The sequence below is a fragment of the Balaenoptera physalus genome, assembly GCF_965194825.1.
Source record: "Balaenoptera physalus genome assembly, chromosome: X".
In the NCBI taxonomy this organism is placed as follows: Eukaryota; Metazoa; Chordata; class Mammalia; order Artiodactyla; family Balaenopteridae; genus Balaenoptera; species Balaenoptera physalus.
Window position 1 is genome coordinate 22,138,418 of NC_138903.1, and position 15,632 is coordinate 22,154,049.

General features: G+C 41.0%; 1 protein-coding gene and 1 long non-coding RNA gene across 4 annotated transcripts in view; one reads left to right on the forward strand and one right to left on the reverse strand.

The window, feature by feature from the left end:
- LOC309653016 overlaps positions 1–5,002 on the reverse strand; it is a 633,104-nt gene extending 628,102 nt beyond the window's left edge. Inside the window, exon 1 of the long non-coding RNA XR_014258981.1 lies at positions 3,418–5,002. This is a non-coding gene — a long non-coding RNA (uncharacterized lncRNA). The remainder of the gene's footprint in view (positions 1–3,417) is intronic.
- Positions 1–15,632, forward strand: part of POLA1 (DNA polymerase alpha 1, catalytic subunit) — a 292,429-nt gene that overhangs the window by 155,198 nt on the left and 121,599 nt on the right. The window lies entirely within an intron of this gene.

Consider the following 15,632-nt stretch of genomic DNA (forward strand, 5'->3'; position numbering starts at 1 on the left):
AGGCAGTGCAATCCATGCTGCCCAGCGGTGCTTGAAGAAGGATCATTTCTTTAGGAATCCGTAGAACTCACCTTAAATCTTGTTAAGACAAAACAAAAGAATTAGTACTTCTTTTTGCTCCACGCCATTTGATAGGGAAGTTTAGCATAAATGAACACCACGGACACCAGTTGCTTTTTTTAAATGCGGTATTCTAATACCAGGGCCCATTGATGGAGGACTGGTGTGTTTTTATTAGCGAATGGCTGTTTTTTCTTAAGTATGAATATCCACCAAGCTGATTTTCAGTCAGGTATAACATTTTACTGCAACACCATGGTGTGTTCTACAGAAAAACTAAGAAGTAGAATCTTACTATAAGTAAATGTATTATTGTACAAATCTAAGGGAATAACAGGTCAAATCTAGTCCCCTAAAATGTGCCAGCTACGTGTTCTACACAAACAGCGTTAACATGGTATGAATATTAGTTGTTATAAAGGAGTTCCAGTATGTTGTAGAACTTAGTGTTTGTCTAAGTATAGACCACAAACCATGTATCAACAAATTAAACTTGAACTGTTTCAAAAAAAAAAAAACAAAAAAAGGAGTTCCAATAAGCAAATTGGATCAGGTACAACCTTATATGCCACCTGACTTTTAACCTTCATAGAATAACCAACGTTCCTTGTACTCTCTATATTTATCACAACACCTCTTTATCTTTTGTTTTGTTTAATCTTAACCTTATTGCATGGACCCTCTTTGGGGAGGCGCAGAACTAGAGCGTGATCTTGAGGAACTAGGAGGGAACCCACACCAAATTCTCAGGTGCCCTGACCACAGGGAACACTGGCCTCAGATCTTTCTGCAGGGCCTGAGCTCGGGCCATAGCCTGTCTCTTGCCCATGTCATTCCCCACATGTGCATATATTCCTCCTCCGAGAGCTTTTTGTCAGAGGTGGAGGCTGTCGTAGCCACTGCCCTTGCCTGTTCTTTCCTCCTGTTCGGAAAGCTTAGCACTTGCTTGTATCAGTTTTCAGAGCAGCCCCTGCTAGCCTCGCGATAGACTGTGAGGTTTTGTACTCGAACACCTGGTCAGAGTTCTTTTCTAGTCATCTAGCGGTTTAGTAACTTCTCGAAGCCACCGTTTTGTAGCTGATAAGACAACGATAGTGATAGTACCTGGCACATCAGGTCATAAGAAAGACTACATGGGATGATGCATCTCCAGTGCTTAGTGCCTCAAGAGCACTCGCTGTTAACGTTCATTATTCTGTTCTGAGGTAACAGTGGATGACATGGCTCGGTCGGGTTCCTCCGCGTGCTCCGCCCCCGCCCACTCCCGCCCTGAGATTCAGCCCTGGGCTGGGGCCTTGCTGCCCCGTCTTTCCGAGGCATCCATCTGGAAGCTTCCGTTGTCTTGCCGCTCTCCCCCCCGCCCCCCCAAGTCAGAACGATACCACTCCGCGCTGTCCTTGCTCCTGGCCCTCCCTGCACTTTGCCAACATGGGAGTTTCCCTTTCAGTGTTGGTGAATGTGGCCCCAAAGTCAGCGTTAGGAAGGGACACTGATAAGGGCAGCTTGAGGAAGTGGCTAAAAGCAAGGAAGGGACACTAGGCTCTTAAGTCCTCCAAGGCCCAGCACCCAGTATTGTACCTAACCTGATTGTTGCTCAGTAAAAAGTTATTGAATGAGTCATGCTATTCTGAGAGACTGGTGCTATCAAGTGACTTTCCCGGGTTACAAATAGCAGCATCAGGACTGTGACCATCCTTGGGGACCCTAGTCCAGAATTCTGCTCATCACATACGGTAAGACAGCTGTTGATGAGTAGCAAGTTGCACGCCATCCTCAGTGCAGTCCCTCTTTCAGTAGGATGCCTCCAGAGCCCTGGGCGTGAGCCTCACAAGCTAAGCCAGGCCACAGGGCTGGCAGGGACATGAGTCCAGAAAGCTGATTACAGCTGCCCAGCCAAGGACCAGCGCGGCCACTGAAGGGGCGCCTGGGGTTTCGGCGGCTTCTGATACGGTTCGCCTCCTCTGAAGGGAAAATTGGAGGTTTTTTGAAATGCTCAAGACATGCCATAGGAGTTGTCAAATATCTGAAAACAAGTGGATAAAAACAGAAAACTGCTTGTGCCGAAACGGTAGAATTCCTTTTTCAGATTGATTTCTCTAACCTTGGGTCTTTAGGAAAAATTCAACTTCAGGTCTAACTCCAGTCATCTAGAGGTGTACTGTCTTGTAGTAGAGTAAGACACTGAACCAGAACAAATTTCATTTAACCTTTCAAAAGTGAGATTCTCACACCGTTGACCTTCTTGACTTCAAGGAGCAAAACGGAGCTCTCCGTTCTCTGCTGCACAGGTAAAACGAGAGAGGGGAGGGGAGCGCCTCAGGCAATGCGTGTCTCTCAAACTTGGCTTGCTTAGAAAGTATACGTTACGGTTCACATGTGGAAATTGGCCCTTTGCAGATAGTTACAGATACGAATTTCCAGATTGTTCTGTCTAGCTTACTCTCGTGTTAAATGGAATAACTGTATTTCTGTTCAAGAGGGACTTAGTTCAGCTGCCTTTCCATGGTACCATAGAAAAATTCTCAAAGCCTGGATTCCAAATACTACTAATGAAAATTAGAGCACCAGTATTTTCTAATTGGTGGGCGTTGGTTTGTTTTGGGCTTGGTGTGCGTCAGGTATGGCTTTACCATATGCTCATACCAACACCTACGATGTGTTGGTCTTAGCTGGGTTTTGAAAAGCAGTATATAACTTTCCTGGTTCAAAACTCATTTGACCCTTGGTACTCCCTCAGAAATATTTTTGGTTTCTACCATGTTCCAGCATATGATAACTCTTCTGTTAGAGTTTTGTGACGTACATTATGCAGCTTGTTTTCTGAAAGATCCCCAGCCTCGTTCACGTTGCACAGGTGCTCAGGCTCCTTGGCTGTTGGAGAAGCTCTTCGTGTTGCTGGGAACCTAGGTGATTTGCTAGCTCGGCTCTCAGGAGCCTGTGTAGCCAGCCTTCAGTCTCCATCCACCAGCAAAGAATGTTTAAGAATCATGTCAGGAAAAAACCCAAACTGCCCAGGATTTATGTCTATATATATACTAGAGATTTAGAAACCATGTGGATGAAGTCACAGATAATCTTTTGAGGATAATTTCTTTCAACTGCAGCTTTTCATCTAGTCACGCTCAAGAGCCACTCCTTTCAGGAACTGATCAGCAAAGAAAGACCAAAGGAGAGTAGTCTAGTACCAAGAAAGACCTGATTAGGGCTTCCCTGGTGGTGCAGTGGTTAAGAATCTGCCTGCCAATGCAGGGGGCACAGGTTTGATCCCTGGTCCGGGAAGATCCCACATGCCGCGGAGCAACTAAGCCCATGCGCCACAACTACTGAGCCTGCGCTCTAGAGCCCACGCTCTGCAACAAGAGAAGCCATGACATTGAGAAACCCACGCACCACAACAAAGAGTAGCCCCCGCTTGCCGCAACTAGAGAAAGCCCACACACAGCAACAAAGACTCAGCACAGCCCCAAAATTAATTAATTAATTAAAAAGAAAAGAAAGACCTGATTAAATTTTCACAGCCTAATGGCTTCTCATGCTGATGAGTGTATGCAATGTTATATAGCACAGTGGTTCTCAAACCTTTCGTTCTGTGGGACCCTGCACACTCTTAAATTTACTGAGAATGGCAAAGAGTTTCTGCTTATGTGGGTTATATTTATTTATTTATTTATTTATTTATTATAACATGTTTATTGGAGTATAATTGCTTTACAATGCTGTGTTAGCTTCTGCTTTATAACAAAGTGAATCAGCTATACATATACATATATCCCCATATCTCTTCCCTCTTGCGTCTCCCTCCCTCCCTATCCCACCCCTCTAGGTGGTCACAAAGCACCAAGCTGATCTCCCAGTGCTATGCAGCTGCTTCCCACTAGCTATCGGTTTTACATTTGGTAGTGTATATATGTCCATGCCACTCTCTCACTTTGTCCCAGCTTACCCTTCCCCCTCCCCGTGTCCTCAAGTCCATTCTCTGGTAGGTCTGTGTCTTTATTCCTGTCCTGCCCCTAGGTTCTTCATGACCTATATTTATTCATATTTACTAAATTATAAATTAAAACTGAGACATCTACAAACTATTAACCCACTTATAAGCAACAATAAGCCTATTATATGACAAAAAAATAACTACCTATCTTACAAAGCAAAATAGTTTAGTAAGAATAGTGGTATTGTTTTAAATTTTTGCAAATCTCTTTGATGTCTGGCTTCAAAAACAGCTGGATTCTCATATCTGCTTCTGCATCCAATCTATTATGATATGTTGTTGTGTTGTTTTGGTGGAAGTATATGAAGAAAATTTGGCTTCACACAGGTATGGAGCTGGAAAAGATAGGAGTATTTTAATAGCCTTTTCCATTAATAGTGGGTATTCTTTTTTGTCACTACACCAAACCTTGTAGCATGGTAGTTTCTTTTTTTTTTTTTAATTTCTTTATGCAAATCAGTACTTTTAAAAATTATTATTAATTTATTTATTTTTGGCTGTGTTGGGTCTTCGTTTCTGTGCAAGGGCTTTCTCTAGTTGCGGCAAGCGGGGGCCACTCACTATCGTGGCCTCTCTTGTTGGGAGCACAGGCTCCAGACGCGCAGGCTCAGTAGTTGTGGCTCACGGGCCCAGTTGCTCCGCGGCATGTGGGATCTTCCCAGACCAGGGCTCGAACCCGTGTCCCCTGCATTGGCAGGCAGATTCTCAACCACTGTGCCACCAGGGAAGCCCCGCATGGTAGTTTCTTAAAGGTTATTTCCAATGTGGAATCTGAAACCATATCAGTAAGCCTTTTGTACTCTGGTACATTAACATCCAGTATCTTGAATGGTATATAACATTGTATTTCTGTTTTCCAAATATTTGACAATGAGCGTATATTACTTTTACGGGGGATGGTGCTGATTACATTTTGAAATTTATATACAGTACAGTTCACTCTCTGGTGTACAGTTCACTCTCTGGTGTACAGTTCTGTGAGTGCTTACAAATGCATGAGAGTCATGTTACTGTTACCCCAATCAAGATACAAAACACATCTATCACCCACACCCCCTTTCCACAATTCCCTTGTGCTACTTCATTCAGTTGCACTTTTTTTTTAAAAAAAAATTATTTATTATTTATTTATTTATTTTTGGCTGCATTGGGTCTTCACTGCTGTGCACAGGCTTTCTCCAGTTACGGCGAGCAGGGGCTACTCTTTGTTGCAGTGCGCGGGATTCTCATTGCAGTGGCTTCTCTTGCCACGGAGCAAAGGCTCTAGGCACACGGGCTCAGTAGTTGTGGCTCACAGGCTCAGTAGTTGTGGAGCGCAGGCTTAGTTGCTCCACGACATGTGGGATCTTCCCGGACCAGGGCTTGAACCCGTGTCCCCTGCACTGGCAGGTGGATTCTTAACCACTGGGCCACCAGGGAAGTCTTCAGTTGCACTTTTAAAATAAGTTCATTCAAAAGGCTAACCTCACATCATATGCTGAGTCCTACCACTTTTGCTTATGAAGTGTCATGTTTTCCATCCATGGCATTATCTTCCATCTGGGACCCACCCCTCACCTCCATATGGAATATGCTGCCGCCATTCTCAGAGATGTGCAGAATGAAACTTTGTAATATATGTGTTTCTTTGCTTAGCTAGGAGTGGGTAGGTACTTGATCTGTGAATATAAAATTAAATTCTAAGGACAACTCCCCCACAAACAACACTGAAGAAAAATTCTAACATATCCGTTGGAACTTCATCAGAAAAGAAATTTTAGATCTGAGGATTTGAGAAAGAAAATTAGGTCGTATCTTCAACTCAGTTACTTTCATTCAATGGGTCATGAAGACAGAACCCCAGCAGCATGAGCAGTGTGGGTCCAGCACTCAAGTAATTATATCCCCTACTCCAGCTTCCTAGAAATGAAACCTAGATATTGAGCCACTTAAAAGGAAGACTTAATTTTCCTATATTCAAATGTGCATCCATTTTAACCTACCCATGTCTATAGCAGTTTGCTGTTTTACAAATTCTAGCACATGTATAGACTTATATAACTACCACCACATTCAGGATACAGAATAGTTATATTGCCCCAAAAAACTTTCTCTTGCTATCCCTTTATAATCACACGTTCCTTCCCACCACTAACTCTGTCTGTCATGGATGGATCAGTAATGGATCTGTTCTCCTCACTATATTACTGTCTTTCCAAGAATGTCATAGAAATGGAATCACCTAGTACACAGCCTTTGGGACTGTCTTCCTTCATGTAGGTTGTTCCTTTTATTACAGAATATTATTCCAGTGTATGGATGTATCAGTTTCTTTGATCCAGTTACCCACTGGAAAGTGGCCAGTTTTTAGCAGTTACGAATTCAGCTTATATAAACATTCGTGTATAGGATTTTGTGTGAGCATAACTTTTCATTCTTATAGGTTAAATAGCCAGGAGTAGAATTGCTGGCTCATATGTTAAGTGTATTTTTACCCTTTTAAAGACATGGCCAAAATTTTTCAGAGTAACAGCACCATTTTTCATTACCACTAGCAGCATATGAGAGTTCCAGTTTCTGGGCATCCTCATAAGCTCTTGGTATCGTTGGTGTTTTTTATTTTAGGCATTCTAATAGGTGTGGGCAGTATCTCTTCATGGTTTTAACTTGCATTTCCCTGATGGTTAGTGTATTTATATTTGCCATCCTTATATCATTTTTGGTGAAATGTCCAAATTTTCCCCCATTTTAAAATTTGCATTATTTTCTTACTGTTGAGTTTTGAGTTCTTGATATATTCTAGATACAGGTCCTTTGTTGGATATGTGATTTGCAAATATTTCCTCCCATTCTGTAGCTTGTACTTTCATTCTCTTAATGCTGTGTTTCACAGAACAAACTTAAAATTTTTTTTGTTTTATAGATCTTGCTTTTGGTCTAATGTCTTAAGAATTCAAATTTTATGTCTAGATCTATGATCCATCTTGAGTTAATTTTTGTGTAAGGTATGAGGGTTAGGACAAGGTTCATTTTTTGTGGGGGGAGGGTCTATGTAAGTCCAATTGTCCTAACACCACTTACTGAAAAGACTGTTCTTGCACCTTTGAATTGCTTCTGTACCCTTGTCAAAAACCATTTGAGCATACTTGTGTGGGTCTATTTCTGGACCCTCTGTTCTCTTTCATTGATCTCTGTGTTTAGCCCTTTGCCAACATCACAGTCTGGATTACTGTAGCTGTATAGTAAGTCTTATGTAGTGTGATTCCTCCATTATATTTTTTTAATAGAATGTTTTAGCTATTCTAGTTCTTTTGCCTTTCCATATAAATTTGAGTCAGCTTGTCTATCAACAAAAAAAGTCTTGCTGGGATTTCTTTTGGAATTATATTAAATGTATATGTTACTTTGAGGACAGTTTTTAAAATCTTTTTATTTTTTTTTTTTATTATTATTATTATTTGGCTGCTTTGGGTCTCTGTTGCTGTGCACGGGCTTTCTCTAGTTGTGGCGAGTGCACGGGCTTTCTTTCATTGTGGTGCACAGGCTTCTCTTTGCAGTGGCTTCTCTTGTTGCAGAGCACAGGCTCTAGGCACGCGGGCTTCGGTAGTTGTGACACACGGGCTTAATTGCTCCGCGGCATGTGGGATCTTCCCAGACCAGGGCTCGAACCCATGTCCCCTGTATTGGCAGGCGGATTCTTAACCAAGCTCCACCGGGGAAGTCCCCTTTGAGGACAGTTGACATCTTTATTATGTTGAGTCTTCCAGTCTGTGAACATGGAATGTCTCTTCATTTATTTAGGTCTTCTTATTTTTTCATTAGCATTTTGTAGTTTCCCGCATAAAAGTCCTATATGTGTTTTTTTAGATTTATACCTAAAGGAGTTCATTTGGGGAAAGTTTTTGTTTGTTTCGTTTTTTGCTTTTTTAATTTTGGTTTCCAATTCTACTCCCTAGTATATAGCATTACAGCTATAGACATTTTTTTCGACATTTCTATAGTTAAGAGAATTACAGGTGAATCAGTTGGTTCTCAAAAGACCACTGAGGACCCATGAAACATTAAAAATAACCTGCATAACTACATAATTAATATGCAGCCTTTAACATTTATTTTACAAATCTGTATTTATTGGCCCAAATATTTGGCCACATAATAGCGTTGAGTTTTTAAAAAACACCAGCTTATGTAGTGTAGTGTCACTTACGTAAAATTTTTGTACATGTGTATGCTTAAAGAAATTTCTAGAAGGATTTTACCATAGGTCAGAAACCATATCTGAGTGGTGAAAAGTTTAGGTGAATTTTATTTTTTCCATATTGCTTTTTTCTCTTTGAATATTTCATAATAGGGATTGTTTTTATCAAAATAGTGAAGCTGCTTAAAAGAGAAAGGAAAAATAAAACAGTGCATTTTAATATGGTCCTTACCAGTAAATAAGGATAGTATAGACTCCAGTCCTATTTGAGAATTAAGTCCTTGCATCCTAGAAATATTGATGTTGCCCCAGCCATTTTAAGATTCTAAAATTTCATACTGAAAACCAAAGGAACATTTTGAGACAGATGGAACATTCCAAGAATGCTGCATTAAAAATTTTTTTTCACCACAGCATTTCTTTTTTATCATATGCCTGTCTCTGTATCAAGCAGACGGTAGATCTCAACCTTGGCTGCACATTACAATCACCTGGATGGGTTTTTGTGTGTGTGTGTGTGTGTGTGTGTGTGTGTGTGTGTGTGTGTGTGTTTTTAAGGTTTATCTGAACCAGGTCTTTCTTTTTTTAATTTTTTATTATTATTTATTTTATTTTTGTCTGCGTTGGGTCTTCGTTGCTGCGCGTGGGCTTTCTCTAGTTGCGGCGAGTGGGGGCTACTCTTTGTTGTGGTGCGCAGGCTTCTCATTGCGGTGGCTTCTCTTGTGGCAGAGCATGGGCTCTAGGCGCACGGGCTTCAGTAATTGTGGCTCACGGGCTCTAGAGCGCGGGCTCAGTAGTTGTGGTGCACGGGCTTAGTTGCTCCGCGGCATGTGGGATCTTTCCGGGCCAGGGCTCAACCCGTGTCCCCTGCATTGGCAGGTGAATTCGTAACCACTGCGCCACCAGGGAAGCCCACCTGGATGGGTTTTAAAAAGAGTGTCTGATGGGTCAACCCACCCTGGAACGTTAGGTTAGAATTTCTGAGGGTAGGCAAGGGCCCTAGTGTTTTTAAAAATTCCCCCCTGTGATTACTAAACTTTTCAAAAAACACATGTTGATGAATTCTAATGTAATATATGAGAACCACTAAGTATTTTAAATGTGATTTCTATATATGACCTCTATGGTTATTATTATATATATGATTTCTATATATTCATATAGTTCTATATATGAAGTTATGAGAATAAAAGGTATATATGCTTTCACACGTGTATCAAGTTAAATGTGTACTTAAAAATGAGAAGGGGGAAGAGCCACACAAATTGTTTTATGGAAAGCTCGTTAATTTGCATTTCAGGTGAACGGTAGAAGATTATTAATGGGCTCTTCCAATGGAGCATGGTGCCAACAACAAAATGCTTGCAATTGCTTGTGTTATAATCAATATTCAGTATATTATGGTACACATTTATAAACTAATTGTTAAGCTTTTAAACTTGGCATATAGAATTACTTTTAAATGTAATTTTATTTTAAATTGCTTTCACTTTTTCCTCATTTTTCAATAAAATCATACATTTGATAAATCAAATTTTCCTTAAAAAAAATGAGAAGGGAATTAAATTTCTAAAACAAAATGAATTCTAATGTGACCAAAATTAATTGTATGAAAGTAAAAAGCCCATAGCATCTTTAATACTATGGGGTTTTTTTGGCTCTGTTGGGTCTTCGTTGCTGTGCGTGGGCTTTCTCTAGTTGCGGTGAGCGGGAGCTACTCTTCGTTGTGGTGCACGGGCTTCTCATTGCAGTGGCTTCTCTTGTTGCGGAGCACGGGCTCTAGGTGCACGGGCTTCAGTAGTTGTGGCTCGCGGGCTCTAGAGCGCAGGCTCAGTAGTTGTGACGCACAGGCTTAGTTGCTCCGTGGCATGTGGGATCTTCCCGGACCAGGGCTTGAACCCGTGTCCCCTGCATTGGCAGGCAGATTCTTAACCACTGTGCCACCAGGGAAGCCCCCATAGCATCTTTAATATTTCCACATTTTTTGTGAGAATTTGCCATCCTTGTTAAGTCTTCAGGTGTATCGCTGACACTTGACAAATGGCAGATAATTAGCATTGCTCCACCTTGTCTCTTCTCTGGTGTGGATATGATTGTATAAACCTAGGCTGAGGAATATTTGTGTATAGAAATGTCATCTTCCCTGTATCTCTTCTAGGAGACCTCCTGTATAATGATTTCATGACATCATCTGATCCTGCGTATGCCGAGGAATTATGTTCTTTACAACATTTTAAAGTGGTTCTGAGATCTGCAGTCTTGTCACCACCCTCTCAGTCTTGACTGTGACTCACCATAGTCTCTTTCTGAGTAGCTTCACCCTCCCTTCTGTAGGAAGTGCATAGTTTTGCCTAGGCCTAGCACTCTATGAGCAGGGTCCAAAAATCAACATGGCCAGGGGAGATGTTGGTCAAAGGGTACAAAGTTGCAGTTACATAGGATGAATAAGTCTAGAGATCTAATGTGTACAGTACGATAGCTATAGTTAATAATACCGTATTGAAGACTGGAAATTTTCTGAGAGTAGATTTCAGGTGCTCTCATCACAAAAAAAAAAAAAAAAAGAAGTAGTAGAAACTATGTGAGGAGAAGATAATATTAAGTAGCTTGATTTTCGTAATCATTTTACTATGTATATCAAGTCATCATGTTGAGCACCTTAAATATATACAATTCTTATTTAAAAAAATAAAATTACAGTAAAATAAATGGGACAGTCCCTAGGCTGCATTTCCCAGTGTTCCTCACAGGAATCAGATAATAGGAATGGGATTCTGCAACCCCCTCAGTATGCAGCAATTCGAATGAAAATAGACTGTCCATCTTTTGAAATGTTTTGGGCTTTTTCTTGCAAACTGGTTTACTTAGCTCCCTGTCTTTAGGGCTGTCAGGACCTTCCTCCCTAAACAGTTTTTTCATGATCTCACCTACCAAAAGTATTAAATGTCCCTTAAAGAAAGAGACAAGTGATTTGAAAAGGAGAGGATTCCATTATGGTAATATACATTGTATATTACACAGTGCATTGCAATTTTCAAAGCATTTTCACAACCTTTCCTAATGTGTTCGTCACAGTAATCTTGTGAGGTACATAGAGCGATACCCTCCAGCATGTCCTAACCTAGGATGATAGAAGCCCTCAAGTTGCCCATGTTGGATGTCATGGTGTTTGTATTTCTCTTACTGTCACATTGCCTTTTCCTCCATTCCCACAGATTTAATTCACTTCTTGGTCCTCTTAGCTTTCTTTTTTTGTTTTTTCCTTTTTTTTGGCTGCGTTGGGTCTTTGTTGCTGTGCACGGGCTTTCTCTAGTTGTGGCGAGCAGGGGCTACTCTTTGTTGCGGTGCGCAGGCTTCTCATTGTGGTGGCTTCTCTTGTTGCGGAGCACGGGCTCTGGGCACGCGGGCTCAGTAGTTGTGGCTCGCGGGCTCTAGAGCGCGGGCTCAGTAGTTGTGGCGCACGGGCTTAGTTGCTCGGCTGCGTGTGGGTTCTTCCCGGATCAGGGATCGAAGCCGTGTCCCCTGCATTGGCAGGCAGATTCTTAACCACTGTGCCACCAGGGAAGTACCATCTTAGCTTTCTAATTGATCTTCCTGTCTTGGCCTATTCCCTTATCAGTCCACTGTCTGCACTGTTCACAGGATTACCTTCCCAAAATAGGGTTAATGATGTTACCTTGCATTTTAAAAACCTTCAGAGGATTCTCATTTCTTACAGATTGAAATTCAAATTCCTTAGCGTGGCATTAGTCCCCAAGCTAGTCTTGCCGCCTTCTTCTGCATCCTCATTGCCCACCGTAGGTTATCTGCATGCTGCCCGGGAAGGGGGGGCTTGGTATTCCTCCAAGTTCCCACGTGCTTTTCTCCCTCCCTGCCTTCACCCCTGCCATCTTCTCTGCCTGGAATCCCCTGCCCGCACTCACATGGCCCCAGCTTGCGAAATTCTCCTTACACCTTCAGCGGCACGGTCTCTGGAAAGCTTTCCTTCCTCAGCTCTACAGGCAGAATGTCCTCTCTCCTGTGTGTCCATAACCCCTGAACACAATGTGGGACGGCATCTATCGGCAAGCAGCTCTCTCCTGCACAGACGGCAAGCTCCTGGTGAATGCAAGCTGCACTGTTGAGTGCCTTATTTCGCTTCATGTCCCCGGAGTAGAGCAGAGCTCCAGGGACATGGCAGACACAGGACTTGTTTATTTGAGTGAGGGAGTGATTTTTAGAACCTTCAGAAAGGCTGTGGGTGGTATTTAATGGAATAGCCAATTAATTCCTATTTTTTATTATTAATGACTCCACACTCAGTGGACAGTATTTTCTGGAATATCAGCTTCGATCTCTCTCACAATGTAAATTTCAGTCACCTTAGGAATCTCAAGAAGTTGTGTGTGTGTGTGTGTGTGTGTGTGTGTTACAAAGATGTGGTTTTGATCTTTTCTTTTATCTAATAGCACTCCTACCTGTCCCCCAGACCATGACCAGGAAACTGGCTTGTTAGTGGCAGGGCTGGTTTTGGAACTCCTGTTGGCGTAAGCTCTCTTAACACTGGCAGTCATAGCTTTTTCCTGTTAACAGCATAGCTAAATACCCAGACATACAGCTTTGAGAAGCCCTTAGCGCCATGTCTGTGCTTGGGTGTTTGTCTCTTTTTGTGTGCTCTTCCTTAGCCCTGGCATACACAAATGCGCTCTTGCAGAAGAGTAATGGGGCCCAGTTGGCTTTTGCCTCCTGTTGGAGAGTTGTTCTATTTATTGGTCATCATACGCTCAGTGGTGCTGGTGACACATTAGGGAAAATCAGGATAGGTGAGAAAGTGGCTAATAGGATGTGAAATCTAGACTTCTGTAGGGGGCCTCAGAAAAGCTCATCATATCCAAGTTTAACAGATAACTTGAATTTGTGATATAGAATTAAATATTTTTGGACAACAGTGATGCAGTATATCATTTCCATTCTGAAGTTGGTAGTAAAAGCAACTCTGTGGGAATAAGCTAGAGCAAGGGAATGGACACGAGTTCAGATGACTTTTTTTGTCAGACCATCGCTAGCAGTTCATAGAACAGCTGTACTTTTTTTTGCTACTTTCCTCCCTTTTTTTTCTTAAGCAAGTAGAGTGCAGTGCAATTTGCAACAATTGGAACCTTCCAAAAGACAACCAACCAAACAGATAATAAACCAAAAAGAAGAGAATCACCCAAGGCACACACTGGGTAGCAGCCCTGTCTGAGCAGCATCAGACTCCTAGGGCAGCAGTACCCCCCACCTCCCATTCAAAATCCTCTGGACACCCCCTCGTTGTTTCCATTGAAGCCAAGAGTCAGGCAAATAGCTTTTGTGTTTGGCTTTAAAATCAATGTTGTTTTATCATATTAAACTGCCAGGACCATGTCTTCTTGACACGAGACCCCTGAAATGCCTATTACAATGCCATGGACTCAGCAGACAGTTTTATGTGAAATCACACACACTAGAAGCATCTAAATTCCCCTTTCTCTGTTTATAAACATGTGGATTGTAAGAACAACTCAGTTTTCTAAACTAATGCTTTACCTGGTTCTTTGGTGATCTTTTAGGTGATTTCAGGCCATCACCACAGAAGTTAATGTCTGATATCCATCAAGACATCTGTTTTATACAAAGAAAAGATGGAGTGTTAGGAGGAAACAAACTAGGTTTTGGTAATGGTAAAAAAAAAGAATCAGATATATGTTTCGGAAGTTCGGGGAACCGTTTTCTTTGTTAAATTTGTAAGTAAAGCCCTTAGGATGTCTCTCTGTTGCCAGTCCAGAAAATGTGCTTCAAGCCAAATTTTGAGCTGCATAAACGTTAATATAATGTTTGTGAAAGCAGGTTATAAGCTTTGTCAGCTGTGGAGCTAAATGTCCGTTGTAAAGATTATACAAAATGTATAGTTGCATCTTCATGTATACTTTTATAAAATTAGGTTTATGATCTAAGAGTTTTTTAAAAATCTGATAATGCTGGTTATATATACACACACATTTTTTTTAGAAATCAGGAATCACTTCTTTTCTTCTAAAGTAGACAATCAAAATAAGCAGTTTGAAGAGATGGATTTAAGACAGCAAAATTGTATCTTCAGCTGTGTAAAAGAAGTACTGTACCTTAGACCAGAAAACGTGTATTAGCAATGGTTTGATTAGTGACTGCAAAAGCAAAATAAATACCGTAGTGTAAAATACAGTTCCACATGACGGCGTGTTTGGCTAGTACCGAACATCAGAATTTAGGGAGCAGTTAGCACTAAGATATGTTCTGCTTCTTTGCATGAAAATACATTAATAATGAAATCTTAGCGTTCCTTTGTTTCTCACTGATTGCTAGTTAGCAAGAGGTTTGATCAGGTTTTGTTGTTGACGTTTGTTTTCTACGGGGAGGGAGGAGTGTTTGTCATAAACCTATCTCCCCAAAAGTTGTCTTGTTTCTTCTCTTCAAAACTTCCACTGCCTATACAGTCTTTGCAGAATAAAGGTGCATTATTATTTATTTTGGATGTGGAAGGTTGATCAGAACATCACTTTTTAATGTAAAATTACAGTATAATGAGCTAAATGATAATAAACTTACTTGCACAGGGGTATTTTCTTCGTTCTGTTAATCTTTAAAAAGTCTCTACGTTCACAAAAGAAGATAACTGTTAAAGACCCTAGATTGCAAAAGCAGTGCCACTTCTTCTGAGAGCTTTGGGGCAATCCTCTGATGTGTAATTGCTTTTACATCAGTCACAAGAGAGAGACAAGAATGCGCTTTCCTTGAACTTAACAGTTTGGGCAATTTTCTATAATCCAGTAAATACAAATTGTAGCTTGATTATTCATCTACGTCTGTCAAGCAAATTTTAATGGATGAATGAATGAGTCAAATCTATGCATGGAAATATACAAATGTGCAAAATATGGGTCTAATTACCAGGCTGCTGAATTTACACAAGGTCAGGTAAACAAGGCACCAGTGTAATGATTATTAATTGTTAATAATGCCTTTGGGAAAACATTCACATTTTCCTTCTGAATACCTAACAGTTTGCCTTTCTAGTCATTTTAAACTCTGAAAATTTTAGCTGGTCTAAAAACACAAAAACATTTTTGCCCTATTTTTATCCTTTCCCTATAATTGCCTTCTAATTCTTTTAGAAAAACGAGTAAAATATAATATGTTTTTCAGGACCCTGTTGAAAATCACAGTTTAATATGATGGTGAGAGAATTAAGGGGGGTGGGGGGTAACACTGTCACAGCAGAATGAAATAGCTGCTGTCTTTTGTCTTCATTGAAGGGATGAGCATGCCCCGCCATCCTCCACCCTCTTTTCAAATGTAATCGACATTCTAAAACACAAAACCAAGGTGGTAATAAAGGGAAGGAAATCAAAGCAGGCTTTTTTTCCC